Genomic DNA, 14,716 nt, shown 5'->3' with positions numbered 1-14,716 from the left:
ACCAAAAACACAAACAACAAAAGAAAAAGATAAATCAGAAATCATCAAAAGTAAAAACTTTCGTGCTTCAAAGGACAGCATCAAGAAAGTGAAAAGCCAGGTGAAGTCAGCATCATGGCAGAGTGAGTTGCTCCCTTTGTCTTTCCCTTCTAAGTTACAACCAGTGGGACATCCGTTGACCAAGAGAGGATTCCCTACACAGCAAAGAGGATGCCTAAGAGATCCATGCATCTATACATCTGAAGGTGGGTGGACTAGATCCTTGGGAGGCAGTGGAACTAGGGGAGCAGACCCCATCCCCCCAGCAGCAATGACCCAGGGCGTGGAGTGGAAACAGCAGGCACCACAGCTCACATGACTGTGAGCAGGCACAGTGGGAGCAGAAAAGAGAGGTGTGGCTTGCTCCTTGCCCATCTCCCAGCAGATCTGATCCACACACCTGCAAGCGGTCACTGCAGGGGCAGAAAAAAGAGGTGTGGCTTGCTCCCTGCCCAGCTGCCACCAGATCCAGTGAGCGTGCCCCATCCCCATCCCTGGCACTGTCCAGGTCTTTCCAACAGTGAGGATATTAAACAAAACTTGAATTTTCATGGCTTGGGTGGGGTGCCCTGACCTGAGTTTTCAAGACACACCAGCTAGCACCAGAGACCAGAGGCTGCATGAGGGAGCAGCAACAACCTCTCCCTGCTTAGCTGGCTCCCCCCTACAGCAATGGCAGGTGGAACCTGCAACCAGAGGCTTCAGAAAGCACAGAAGAACTGGTGTCCCAGCCCCCAATGGTAGCACCCCCAACACCAGCTTCACCAGTAGCAGGGGCTGCATACAAGTCCTCAGGTCCCTGGCAGCAACAGCAACACCTGTGATCCAAGCACCCCTGGCAGTGGTGCAACCAGCACCCCCAGACAACCCAGGAGCAGCAGCACAGGTGGTGCATGGTTCAGAAGATTCCAAGCCCATGGAGAGCCCACAGAGAGCCAGTGGAGGAACACAAGACCCAGGTGACCCCAGAAGCAGCAGAAGTGCTTGCAGCCTGGTGACCTCAGTGGCAACACCTGAGACTGCAGGGACATCGGAAGCAGCAAGGCACCAGCACCTCAGAGGCACAAACAGCACAAGGAGGGCACTGACAACATTTCTAGCTGAGGCAGTGGAGGGTGGAGAGTGCAGGCTCTCAAATACAACCAGAAGTAGCTCAGAACCAATGTAACCAAAGCCAGAGTTAGTTACTAATACAGATGGGCCAGCAGAGGACCAATTCATCAAACATAATGAAGAACTACAGTAACATGGCAGAATAGAAAGAGAATGACAACTCTCCAGAAACCAAACTTGAAGTCACAGATGATTACAATCTAACTGACAGAGAATTCAAACTAGTTGTCATAAACAAACTCAATGAGTTAAAAGAAAACTCAGAAAGACAGTTCAATGAGCTCAGGAAGAAAATTAAAGAACATAAGGAATACTTTGCCAAAGAGAATGAAGCTCTAAAAGAAAACCAAACAGAAATTTTGGAGATGAAGAACACAATTAATGAGATTTAAAAAATGTAGAAAGCATAAAAAATACAGGAGGCTAAATGGAGCAGAGAACTAGTGAGCTTGAAGATAGAAACTTAGAAATGATTCAGGTGAAGGAGGAGCGAGAACTAAGATTTCTAAAAAATGAAGAAATTCTTCGATAAATATCCAACTCAATTAGGAAAAGTAACATAAGGATTATGAGTATCCCAGAAGGAGAAGAGAGGGAGAAAAACACAGAGAGCTTATTTGAAGAAATACTAGCTGAGAACTTCCCAAAACTGGGGAAGGAACTGGACATGCAAGTATATGAAGTTAATAGAACTCCTAATAACCTCAGTGCAAAAAGACCTTCTCCATGGCATACAATATTAAAACTGTCAAAAGTCAATGACATAGAAAAAATATTAAGGGCAGCAAGACAGAAGAAAATAACCTACAAAGGAACCCCCATCAGGCCTTCAGCAGACTTCTCAGCAGAAACCCTACAGGCTAGGAGAGAATAGAATGATATATTCAAAATACTGAAAGACAAAACTTTCAGCCAAGAATACTCTATCCAGCAAACCTATCCTTCAGATACAATGGAGAAATAAAAACTTTCCCAGATAAACAAAATCTGAAGGAGTTCATCACCACTAGACCTGCATTACAAGAAATAATGAAGAGAACTCTCTTACCCGAAACAAAAAGGCAAAGTTTTACAAAGCTTGGAGCAAGGAGATAAATAGACAGAATCAGAAAATAGCAGCTCTCTATCAGAATAGGTTAGTAAAAACTCAATTAAAACATAAAAGATAAAGGGAAAGAAAGCATCAAAAATAACCATAACCACTTCAATTTGCTCACAAACTCACAACACAAAAAAATAATTTGTGACAACAAAAACGTAGATGAGGAAGAGGAAAGGGATGGAATTCGCCTGGGCTAATGGAGATAAGAGGCTATTAGAAAAGGACTCTTTCATCTATGAAATCTTTTATACAAACCTCATGGTAACCACAAAACAAAAAATCAGAGCAGAGTCACAAATCATATATAAAGAGAAAACTGAGAAAAACAACACAGAAAACCACCAAAAATGAAATGGCAGACAGAAATAAAAGGAAAAAGAAACAATGAAAATATAGAACAACCAGAAAACAAAAGAAAAAATGGCAGTATTAAGCCCTCATATATCAATAATCACTCTAAATGTAAGTGGATTGAATTCATTACTCAAAAGACATAGAGTGGCTGGATGGATTAAAAAACAAGACCCAACAATATGCTGCCTCCAGGAAACACATCTCAGCTCTAAAGGCAAATGTAGGCTCAGAGTGAATGGATGGAAGATGATACTCCAAGCAAATGGCAAGCAAAAGAAAGCAAGTGTAGCCATACTTATATCAGACAAAACAGACTTTAAGACAAAAAAGATAATAAGAGACAAAGATGGGCATTATATATGATAAAAGGGACATTCCACCAAGAAGACATACATTAATATACATGCACGTAACACAGGAGCACCAAAGTATATAAAGCAACTATTAACACACTTAAAGGGAGACTGACAGCAACACAATAGTAGGAACCTCAACACACCACTTACATCAATGGATTGATCATCCAGACAGAAAGTCAGCAAGGAAACAGTGGCCTTAAATGAAACACTAGACCAGATGGACTTAATACATATATATAGAACATTCCACCCAAAACTAGCAGAATACACATTCTTCTCAAGTGCACAAGGAACATTCTCAAAGATAGACCATGTGTTGGGAAACAAAGCAAGCCTCAATAAATTTAAGGAGACTGAAATCATATCAAGCATCATTTCCGACCACAATGCTATGAAACTAGAAATCAACTACAACAAAAAAGCTGGGAAAGTCACAAATACGTGGAGACTAAACAACATGCTACTTAACAACTATTGGATAAATGAAGAAATCAAAGGATAATTCAAAAATTACCTGGAGACAAATGAAAATGAAAACACAACATACCAAAAGTTATGGGATGCAGCAAAAGCAGTACTAAGAGGGAAGTTTATAGCAATACAGGCATATCTCAAAAAACAAGAAAAATCTCAAATAGACATTCTTACACTGTACCTAAAAGAACTAGAAAAAGAAGAACAAAAAGACACCAAAGTTAGCAGAAGGAAGGAGATAATAAAAAATCAGAGCAGAAATAAACAAACTAGAGACTAAGAAAACAACAGAAAGGATCATTGAAACTAAGAGCTGGTTCTTTGAGAAGATGAACAAAATTACAAACCCTTAGCCAGATTCACTAAGAAAAAAAGAGAGAAGACTCAAATAAATAAAATCAGAAGTGAAAGAGGATAAATTACAATGGACACCACAGAAATACAAAAGATTATAAGAGAATACTATGAAAAGCTATACACAAACAAATTTAATAACCTAGAAGAAATAAATAAATTCTTTGAAGTCAATATGACCTTAATAAAACAATTTAAAAAACAAAGAAAGTGAAAAGCCAACACAGAATGAAAGAAAAACTTTGCAAGTCACATACCTGATAAGCAACTTGTATCTAGAATATATAAAGAACTCTTAAAAATCAATAAAAAGACAACCCAATTTAAAAATGGTCCAAGAATTTGAATATACATATCTCAAGAGAAAAAATACGAATGTCCAATAAGTGCATTTTTAGCTACCAGGGAAATGCAAATCAAAACCACAATGAGATATCAATTCACACCCACTAGGATGGCTACAGTGAAAAACACAGATAATAGCAAGTGTTGGCAAGGTGGAGAAACTGGAACCCTCACACACTGCTGTTGGGAATATAATATGATGCAGCCACTTTGGAAACCAGCCTAGGATGTCCTCCAAAGATTAAACATAAAGCTACCATTTGGCCCAGCAATTCCACTGTTTGGTATATACCCAGAAGAAATGAAAACATATGTCCACACAAAAACTTCTACACAAATGTTGATAGCACCACTGTTCATAACAGCCAAACAATCCAAATATCTCAACTGACGAATGGATAAACAAAATGTGATACAGCCATACAATGGAATATTATTCAACAGTAGAAATAAATGAAGTACTGATACGTGCTACAACATGGTTGAACCTTGAAAACATGATGCTAAGTGAAAGAAGCCAGTCACAAAAGACCACATATGATTCCATTTATATAAAATATCTCTAAATTTTTAGAGATAGAATGTGGTTGCCTAGGGCTGGGGGAGGGTATATTGGGAAAATGAAGAGTTACTGGATAGGAACTTCTTTTGGGGGGTTATGAAAATGTTCTCAAACTGATTATGGTGATAGTTGCAAAACTCTGAATATACTAAAAAAAAAGAGTGCACATTTTAAATGGGTGAATTTTATGGTCTATGAATTATATCTTAATGAAGCTGCTATAAAATTTTCAATTAAAAATAAAATGCAAAGAGAAAAATCAATGAATCCAAAACTGCTTTTTTAAAAAGATCAATAAAATAATAAATTTCTAGGTTAGTAAAATCAAGAAAGAAAAAAAAAGAATACACAAATTACCATATAGAAATGAGAGTGGGACATCACCATAGATACTAAAGATATTAAAATGATAATAAAAGAATATTTTAAACATATTTATTGCAATAAATTTGACAACTTGAAACAGACCAATTCTTTTATAGCCAAAATATATAAAACCAAAACTGGCAAAAAAAGAAATTAAAAAAATAACCTGAATAGCCCTATATCATTTGAATAAATGGAATTAATAGTTTAAAATCTTCCCACAAAAAATACCGCAGCTCCAGGTGGAGTCACTGGTGAATTTTATCCAACATTTGAGGGGACATAACAGTTATCTTACAGAAAGTTTCAGAAAATACAGGGAGTACTTCCCAACTCATTTTAAGTCCAGCATTACTGTGATACCAAAAGTAGAGCTATTACAAGAAAAGAAAATTAAAGACCAATATATCTGCTAAACCTAGCTGGAAAAGTTACTAATAAAATATTCTCAAATCTAAATTAGCAAAATATAAAAAGGAAAATGCATCATGACCAAGTGAGATTTATCCCAGGAAGAGAAGGTTGGTTTAACCTTTGAAAAATAATCAATGTAATTTACCATGCTAACAATCTAAAAAGGAAAATCCACATGGTTCTCTAAATAGATTCAGAAAAAGCACTTGATAAAACTTTACACCTATTCATGAACAACAACAACAAAAGTCTCAGCAAATTAGAAATGGAAAGAAACTTTCTTTTCTTTCTTTTTTTTTTTTTTGTGAGGAAGATCAGCCCTGAGCTAACATCCATGCTAATCCTCCTCTTTTTGCTGAGGAAGACCGGCACTGAGCTAACATCTATTGCTAATCCTCCTCCTTTTTGTTCCCCAAAGCCCCAGTAGATAGTTGTATGTCATTGCTGCACATCCTTCTAGTTGCTGTATGTGGGACTCGGCCTCAGCATGGCCGGAGATGCAGTGTGTTGGTGCGCACCCAGGATCCGAACCCGGGCTGCCAGTAGCGGAGCGCGTGCACTTAACCGCTAAGCCACAGGACCAGCCCCGGAAAGAAACTTTCTTAACCTTTCTCTTGCTGAGAACCATTAAAGAAGATTTAAATAAGTTGAGAGATATACCAACCATGGATTAGAAGACTCAAGATTGTGAAAGTATCAGTTCTCTCTAAATTAAAATATAGATTAATGAAATCTCAGTCAAAATCCCAGGAGCCCTTTTGGTAGAAATTGACAAGCTGATTCTAAAATTTACATAGAAATACAAATGCCCTAAAATAACCAGAACAAATTTTTAAAAACAGAACAAAGTTGAAGTACTCACATTATCTGATTTCAAGACTTACCATAAATTACAGTTAGAACAATGCAGTATTAATATAATGATAGACAAATAGATCAGTGGGACAAAATAGAGAGTTCACAAATAGACCTACACATATGGTTAATTAATTTTTGACCAAGGTGCCAAAGATGGGGGAATAGATGGTCTTCTCAACAAATGTTGCTAAGACAATTGGATATCTGTACGGAAAATATGTACTTTGATTATTACACCATGAAAAAAATTTATTTGAAATGAATCCTAAACCTAAAATTAAAGGTTAAAACTTATAAACCTTATAGAAGAAATGTAATAGAGGAAAATATAGAAGAAAATTTTGCAACTCTGGGAAGGGAAAAGATATCTTAGAACACAGAAAGCACCAACGATACAATATTAATAAAATGGACTTTATGATGATTATAAAATTCTGCTCTTTGAAAGACACAAGAAAATGAAAAGTCAGTCCACAACTGGAAGAAAATATTTACAACATATATATTTGACGAAGGGCTTGAAACTAGATTATATAAAGTACTCTCACAACTCAATAATAAGGCAACCCAATTTTTTAAAAGGGCAAAGAGTTGAATAGACACTTTTGACTAATTACCAAAGGAGATATAAGAATGGCTAATTAGCACATGAAAAGAAGCTCCACATCATTAGTCACCAGGGAAATGCAAATTAAAATCACAATGAGATACCACTATACACCCTCTAGAATAGCTAAAACTAAACATTAAAAGTCCAACCGTTCCTGAGGTTATGAAGCAATTTCAACTTTCAGACATTTTTGGCGGGAGTGTAAAATGGCACGGCCACTTTGGAGACCTATTTGGTTGTTTCTTACGACACTTGTCATTTACCATATGACCTAGTAGTTCCATTATTTATCCAAGGGAAATGAAAGCAAATGCCCACCAAAAAGAGCTTGTACATGAATGTTCAGAGAAGTTTTATTTATGGTAGCCCAAAACTAGAAACAACACAAATACCCATCAACAGGTGAATAGATAGATACATTTGGTATATCTATACAATGGAATATGTCAGCAATAAAAAAATAATTATCTATTGATACATGCAGCAACATGGATGAATTTCAAAAACATTATTCTTTTTTTTTTATTATTTTTATTTTTTTTAAAGATTTTATTTATTTATTTTTTTCCCCCCAAATCCCCAGTAGATAGTTGTATGTCATAGCTGCACATTCTTCTAGTTGCTGTATGTGGGACACGGCCCCAGCGTGGCCGGAGAAGCGGTGTGTCAGTGCGCGCCCGGGATCCGAACCCGGGCCGCCAGCAGCAGAGCGCACGCACTTAACCACTAAGCCACGGGGCCGGCCCTAAAAACATTATTCTAAGCAAAAGAAGCCAGACATAAAACACATGCATTGCACTGTATGATCTATTCATGTGAAATTTTACAGCAAGCAAAAATATACCGGCAGAATGCAAATCTATTGTTGCTTGAGGCTAACAGCAGGAATTAGTACATAAGTAAACTTTTTGGGGTGACAGAAATGTTCTGTACCTTGATTTTCATCATGGTCACATGGGTGTAAAATTTTGTCATAATCAGTGAACTATAAAGTCAGTTCTACTATAGCGCTTGTTTTTGAAAATACAAATGTGTTCTCTAACACAAAAGCAAAATTTTTAAATATAACTTGACTTTTGATTTTACGTGAGATTTTGTTCATTAAAAAGACTAGATGAACAAAGAAAACTGCACCTAGATGAAGTGGACCATGTATAAATGTATACTTTGCCAACCTTTGTGCCACTATTTTCATTTATTTTACTTCAAAACATTATAAACCTCACAATACACTATTATAACTTTTGCTTTTAAAAGATGATTCTTTTAAAGAAAAGATAAAAATGAAAAAAGCACCTTTTGTATTTTTGCACATATTTATCATTTCTGGCATTTTCCATTCATTTGCACAGAACTGGTTTGTATCTGGTATCATTTTTCTTCCTCTAGAACTTCCTTTAATATTTCTTGTAATTCAGGTCTGCTGGAAGTAAATTCTCTGTGCTTTTATTTGTCCAGAAAAGTGTTTGTGTTGTTCTCATTTTTGAAGGATATTTTCACTTGACATAGAATCATAAATTAACTTTCTTTTTTCAGCATGTTAAAGTTATTCCATTCCTTGTTTTGGCTTGTGTTATTTCTGGCAAGAAATCAGTAGTAGTTCTTCTTTTTTTTTTTTTTTTTTAGTAGTAGTTCTTATCTTGGTTCCCCTTTATTTAATATTTCTTTTTTCTCTGGCTGCTTTTAAGAATTTCACTTTATCACTGGTTCTCAACAATTTGAATATGATATACCGTAGAATGGTTTTCCTTTCAATTATTCTGCTTGGAATTAGTTGCGCTTCTTAGATTTAGGAATCATACCTTTCATCCTATTTGGAAAACCTGAGCCATTATTCCCTCAATATATATATTTTCTGGCTCCTCTCTCCTGCCTCTTCAGGTACTCCAATTACACATATGTTAGATCACCTGGAATATTCCTCAGGTCACTGAGGAGCTGTTCTTTTTATTACTACTATTATATTCTTTGTGTACCTCAATTTGGATAGTTGGAAGTATCTTCAAGTTCATGCTTCTTTTCTTCTTCAGTGGCTAATCAGTTGATCTCTCCTTATTATGTTCATATTTTCCATTACATACTTGAACATATTTATAATAGCTGTTTTAAAGTCCTGTCTACTATGTCATTCATCTCTGTAATTTCTCGATCGGTTCCTATTGATTTTCTTCTTTGCATTTTCCTGCTTATTTTTATTGCGTACCAGACACCATAAATATTATGTTCTTAAGGTTTTGGATTTTGTTTTCTGCATTTAAGGAACGTTGAATCTGGCTGGGAGTTAAGTCACTCACAAATCAACTTGATTCTTTTGAGGTTGTTTTTAAACTCAGTTATTGGTGGTCCACAGTAGCCTTTACTCTAGAGCTCTTTTAGCTCTATTCTAATGCACGGCTCTGGAGCATCTACTGAACACCCAACATTTTCAATGAGGTCTTGCCACTCAAATGGTGGTCAAAACTCAAATGTCTCTCAACCACATGCAAGCTCTGGGACTTGTTCAACTTGCAGTTCCCCAGTAATTGCTTCTTGTCTGGCCTTGTGGCATTGCACTCCATGCATGTGCACTTTAGCACACAGCAAAAGGTTCAATGAAATCCCTCTGCAGATCGCTGGAGCTTCTCTGCATAGCTCCTACATCTCTGGTGCTGTGCCCCACAAACTGAAACTGCCACAGCCTTCCCCAAATCTGATCTCACTGTCTTCTCTATAGAGACTGCCATGCTTTCTTTGGCTTCCCCCCTTCTGTGCGTCGTCTGGAAAGTGACTCCAGGCAGAATGCTGAGGCTGTTGTAGAACTCAGCTCATTTGTTTCCACCCATTCAGAGAGCACACTCCCATACAGCACGTTTTCCAGTGTCTGAAATACTCATACTTTTGTCCAGTTTTCTACTTGTTTACAGGTAGAGGGCAGGACTGGTGTAAGTTACTCCATTATGGGCAGAAAATGGAAAGTAGAATTCTTCTTTCAATCTAATTTGAGCTATTTACATGTTGAGGCTCATATATTGTCCTCATATTTACAATAACAGCAATATTTACAATACAATAATACCACCTTAATTTTATAAAGTTATTTCACTTACATTACCTGATTGGTCTTCACAGTACTGTGAAGTTAATAAAGATGACCTTTTTAATGATTATTTTATAGCCCAAAAGATTGAGGCTTACAAGGCAAGTAAATGCTCAAAGTAACACACTTAGTAGGGGCTGGAGTTGGGAATATGACATTAGCATACACAACTAATGCTACAACTTCTATCCTGGCTTACTTTTCCTTAGATCCATGGTTTCATCCATATCACCAAACTCTTTTATTTTCTGTCCATCCCTCCTTCCTTCTTTATTCCCCTCAGGTTCTATTTATCTTTTATTTTGGGTTTTAATCAGTTTTATCACCTTAGCATGGCCAAAATTTTTTAAAGTAACTCATTCTTTAACTTTTCACTTTGAAAAGTGCTATTTGTAATTCACTACTATAAATTATTTTTAATTTGAATTTCAAATGAAAAGCTATTATTAATATATATCACACTGTAACCAATATACTCCAGAACCACACAGACTTTTAAAGGTCCCCCAAACTCCAAAACTGTCAGGATCTATGCTTAACCCTGTATCTGTATCATCTTTCCTCCTCTTCCAAGTCACTTCCCCTAACTTACTTTGACCTATGAAGCTGCAGCAACCTTCTCAGAATTTTCCCTAGTCCAAATGAAAACAAAAAATTAAATATTAAAATAGAAAGGAAAACCAAAATTAAAAAACTAAACAAGACTAAAGTAAGCCAGCTCCTCAGTAGTATAACTAAGTAATAGATCTAAATGACAGCTTTTTTTTAAGATAGAGTTTGTTTTAATGTATTTTTTAAATTATTTTTTTATTGCAGTGACATTGGTTTCCAACATTATATAAATTTCAGGTGTACATCATATTTCAATTTCTATGTAGATTACATCATGTTCACCACCCAAAGACTAATTACAATCCATCACCACACACATGTGCCTAATCACCCCTTCCACCCGCTTCCCTCCCCCCTTCCACTTCAGTAACCACCAATCCAATCTCTGTCTCCATGTGATTGTTTGTTGTTGTTTTTATCTTCTATTTATGAGTGAGATCATACAGTATTTGACTTTCTCCCTCTGACTTATTTCGCTTAGCATAATACCCTCAAGGTCCATCCACGTTGTCACAAATGGCCAGATTTCATCTTTTTTTTTATGGCTGAGTAGCATTCCATTGTGTATATATACCACATCTTCTTTATCCATTTGTCCTTTGATGGGCACCTAGGTTGCTTCCAAGTCTTGGCTATTGTGAATAACGCTGCAATGAACATAGGGGTGCATGTGTCTTTAAGCATTCCTGTTTTCATGTTTAAATGATATCTTTCTAAGAATGAGTCACATTTCTGTCAGTCTAATATAGGACCAACCAATAATGGCAATACTTGAGAAATTTTAAGACTCGGCAAATTATCTTGTACCTTGAGGTACAGGATAAAAAGAGTGTTTTAATCTTCCATCACATTTCTAATCTACAGTGTGACTGTGTGGAGCACTGTATTGAGAAAAAAAATCTGAGACCACATAGAAATCAGTGGGAAAGAGTTCTGCAGTTCAAACCATCTGTCATAATCTGCCTGGTTGGAGATGGGGGAATGTGAGCCATGAATTTGCAGTCCCCGTTCTAGGTTAAGAGTAGTAATATTTGAAATTGCATAATGTACCAGAAACAATAATTTTAAAACCTTATAGACCTAATTTTACTGAATATTGGGATTTAAATACAAAGAGAGGGTAATGTTTAAACCCAGGTTCTAGCGTCTGACAGACGGCCCTTTATTATATTAGGATAATCCAAACAAAATTAATCCCTCCCCAGGAAGACAGTAACTTGTTGGAGTCAGAGAATAACTATTTTTTCCATCTAATTTTTAAAGAAAAAATTATTTTATAAATCCCATAAAACTCTAGATCACCATGTGATCTTTTTTTTTTTTTTTTGACAGGTACAAAACAGAGGGTTTACCCGGAATAGCAATGAAGGTGCAGGGGCTGGGGGTGGGGGGGAGGGAGCACAGGGCAGAAGGAGCCAGGAAGGCAGAGGTCTGGACCCTGGGAGGGAGTCAGGCACTGGGCCTCTCCTCGGGAGAGGAGTCAGGAGGCCTTCCTGAGTCAACTATCTGCAACTCTTGTGGCTCCTGTCCCAGCCTCTGCCGAGACCATCAGCCCAGAACCAAGGGACCAGCCCCTGTATTACGCTTCTTCAGTGCTTCCCCTTCCCAAAGGGTACTGGACCAGATACAGGGAGGGACTAGTGAAGAAGGGCAAGCCTGGGCTTGGGCAGGGGAGAGCCTGTTAAGAGCCAGGCCCAGGAACAGCCCTAGACGAAAACTCCAGAACTGACACACCAGCATTCCCTCATTCCTAGGGTAGGCCTGCCCAGCCCAGCCCCTGCCCATCCTCAGAGCCAACTTTAATCAATGGGGAGTGATATCCTAAATTCTGTCTCCCCAACTAAAGAGATTTTTAATTCTTCAAAAACTACTGGACAATGTCACATTCAGCATAATGGTTAAAATGAAAAAGATAAACCAATTATTGGCAAGGATAAGGAGTAGTTGGAACTCTTATACACTGTTGGAAGTGTATATTGGCACAACTACTTCAGAAAACTACTGAGCATTATCTACTATAAATAAACATATACCTAACTTATGATCCAGCAATTCCACTCTTAGGTATATATCCAACAGAAATGCATATATTTGTTCACCAAAAAAAGTGGACAAGAATGTTAATAAGTAGCATTATTTGTAATAGCCCTAAAACTTCACCAGAAATGCATAAGAATGTTCATATCAGCATTATTTATAATACCCCAATCTGTAAACAATCCACATGTCCATCAACAGTAGATAAACTGTGATGTAGTCACACAATGGAATATTATACAGCAATGAAAATGAACAAAATACAAATACACACAATACAGATGAATTTCAATAAACATAATGTTGAGTGAATGAATCCAGACTTCCCCCCCAAAATACCTATGGTAATTATTATTCCATATACATAATTGTTCAAAAACAAATATGTGATCTTAGAAGTTATGATAGTGGTTATTTTGAACGGGAGCAGTTTTCAAAGGGGGAGCAAAGGGGCTAATGGAGTGCTGGAATTATCTATTTCTTGATTTATGTGCTAGGTACATGTTGACTTTGGGAAAATTCATCAAGCTGTTCATATTTCTGAATTTATGTTGTAAGTCAATGAAGTTTCCTTAAAACTACTGGGTAAGGAGAAGCGCGGGGGCCCCGGGGGGTGGGGGGGGCTGCGGCGGCTGCGCGGAGGAGCGAGGTGCGCCGGGAACTGCCGGAAGCGCCGCGCAGGCCCAGCAGTTCCCGGTGGGGAGGCGCCGTCGCCGTTGCCGCCTCGCCCGGTGAGCGCGTCCGGCTCGCCGAGCAGGGCCCCAGCGGCCGCCGGCACTGTGGGCCAGTGCGGCATCACCTCCTCGAAGACCGTGCTGGTGTTTCTCAACCTCATCTTCTGGGGAAAAGCTGGCATTTTATGCCATGTGGGAGCCTATGTCTTCATCACTTACGATGACTATGACCACTTCTTTGAAGATGTTCACACTCATCCCTGCTGTCGTGATCATAGCTGTGGGAGCCCTGCTTTTCATTATTGGGCTAATTGGCTGCTGCGCCACAATCCGGGAAAGCCGCTGCGGACTCGCCACATTTGTCATCATCCTACTCTTGGTTTTTGTCCCAGAAGTTGTTGTAGTGGTTTTGGGATACGTTTACAGAGCAAAGGTGGAAGATGAGGTTGATCGCAGCATTCAGAAAGTGGCTAAGACCTACAACGGAACCAACCCTGATGCTGCTAGCCGGGCTATTGATTATGTACAGAGACAGCTGCACTGTTGTGGAATTCACAGCTATTCAGACTGGGAAAATACAGACTGGTTCAAAGAAACCAAAAACCAGAGTGTCCCTCTTAGCAGCTGCAGAGAGACCGTCAGCAGCTTTAATGGCAGTCTGGCCCACCCCTCCGACCTCTGTGCTGAGGGGTGTGAGGCTCTAGTTGTGAAGAAGCTGCAAGAAATCACGATGCATGTTATCTAGGCAGCGCTGGGCATGCTGCGTGCATGCATCCTATTGTGCAGGAGTCGAGATCCTGCTTATGAGCTCCTCACCGGCGGAGCCTACGCGTAGCAGACACTCAAGCCTGAGCTTTTTAGTCGTGTTCTGAGTTGGAGGGTGAATTGAGCAGGTCTACTGCTGTTGGCCTCCTGAGTTCATTTAGTTCAAGCACACGCACACACGTGTTGGACAGAGCGGCTTGGCTCTTCATGTGCCCACCTACTTACCTACCCACCTATGACTTTCTTTTCTCCTGTTCTAGCTGACTCTCCGTGTCCCTAAGTTTTTAAGTACGGCGGTAAATGTTCTAATTTCAGAACCATTTGTGAGTTGCGTAGTGTGGTAGAATTAAAGGACGGCGTGGGCCTGCTTCTGTTACCTCCAAGTAGTGATGGGACTGCTGCTGAGGTATCACCCGGTCCTTTCAGTCTTCACAATGGAGAACTCTTGGCCAAAGGTTTTTGGGGGAAGAGGAAGGAAGCCAGCTGTCTGGTTAAAGTTAATGCCAGATGGTGCCCCTCATTCAGTGTCCTTTTAAAAAATATATACTGTAGTCCAATAAGATAGCAACTGCACAAAATGGCTAAAATAGATTTTAGAATCA

General features: G+C 38.5%; 1 pseudogene; it reads left to right on the top strand.

The window, feature by feature from the left end:
• The window catches only part of LOC106801867 (tetraspanin-3 pseudogene), an 89,642-nt pseudogene extending 75,458 nt beyond the window's left edge, over nucleotides 1-14,184 (top strand).
• The last annotated feature ends 532 nt before the right edge of the window (nucleotides 14,185-14,716 follow it).

Source organism: Ceratotherium simum, chromosome 8 (assembly GCF_057802395.1).
Source record: "Ceratotherium simum simum isolate JZ-2026a chromosome 8, ASM5780239v1, whole genome shotgun sequence".
Classification (NCBI taxonomy): domain Eukaryota; kingdom Metazoa; phylum Chordata; class Mammalia; order Perissodactyla; family Rhinocerotidae; genus Ceratotherium; species Ceratotherium simum.
The sequence above is the reverse complement of the archived record's forward strand: the minus strand, read 5'-3'. Positions and strand labels throughout refer to the sequence as shown.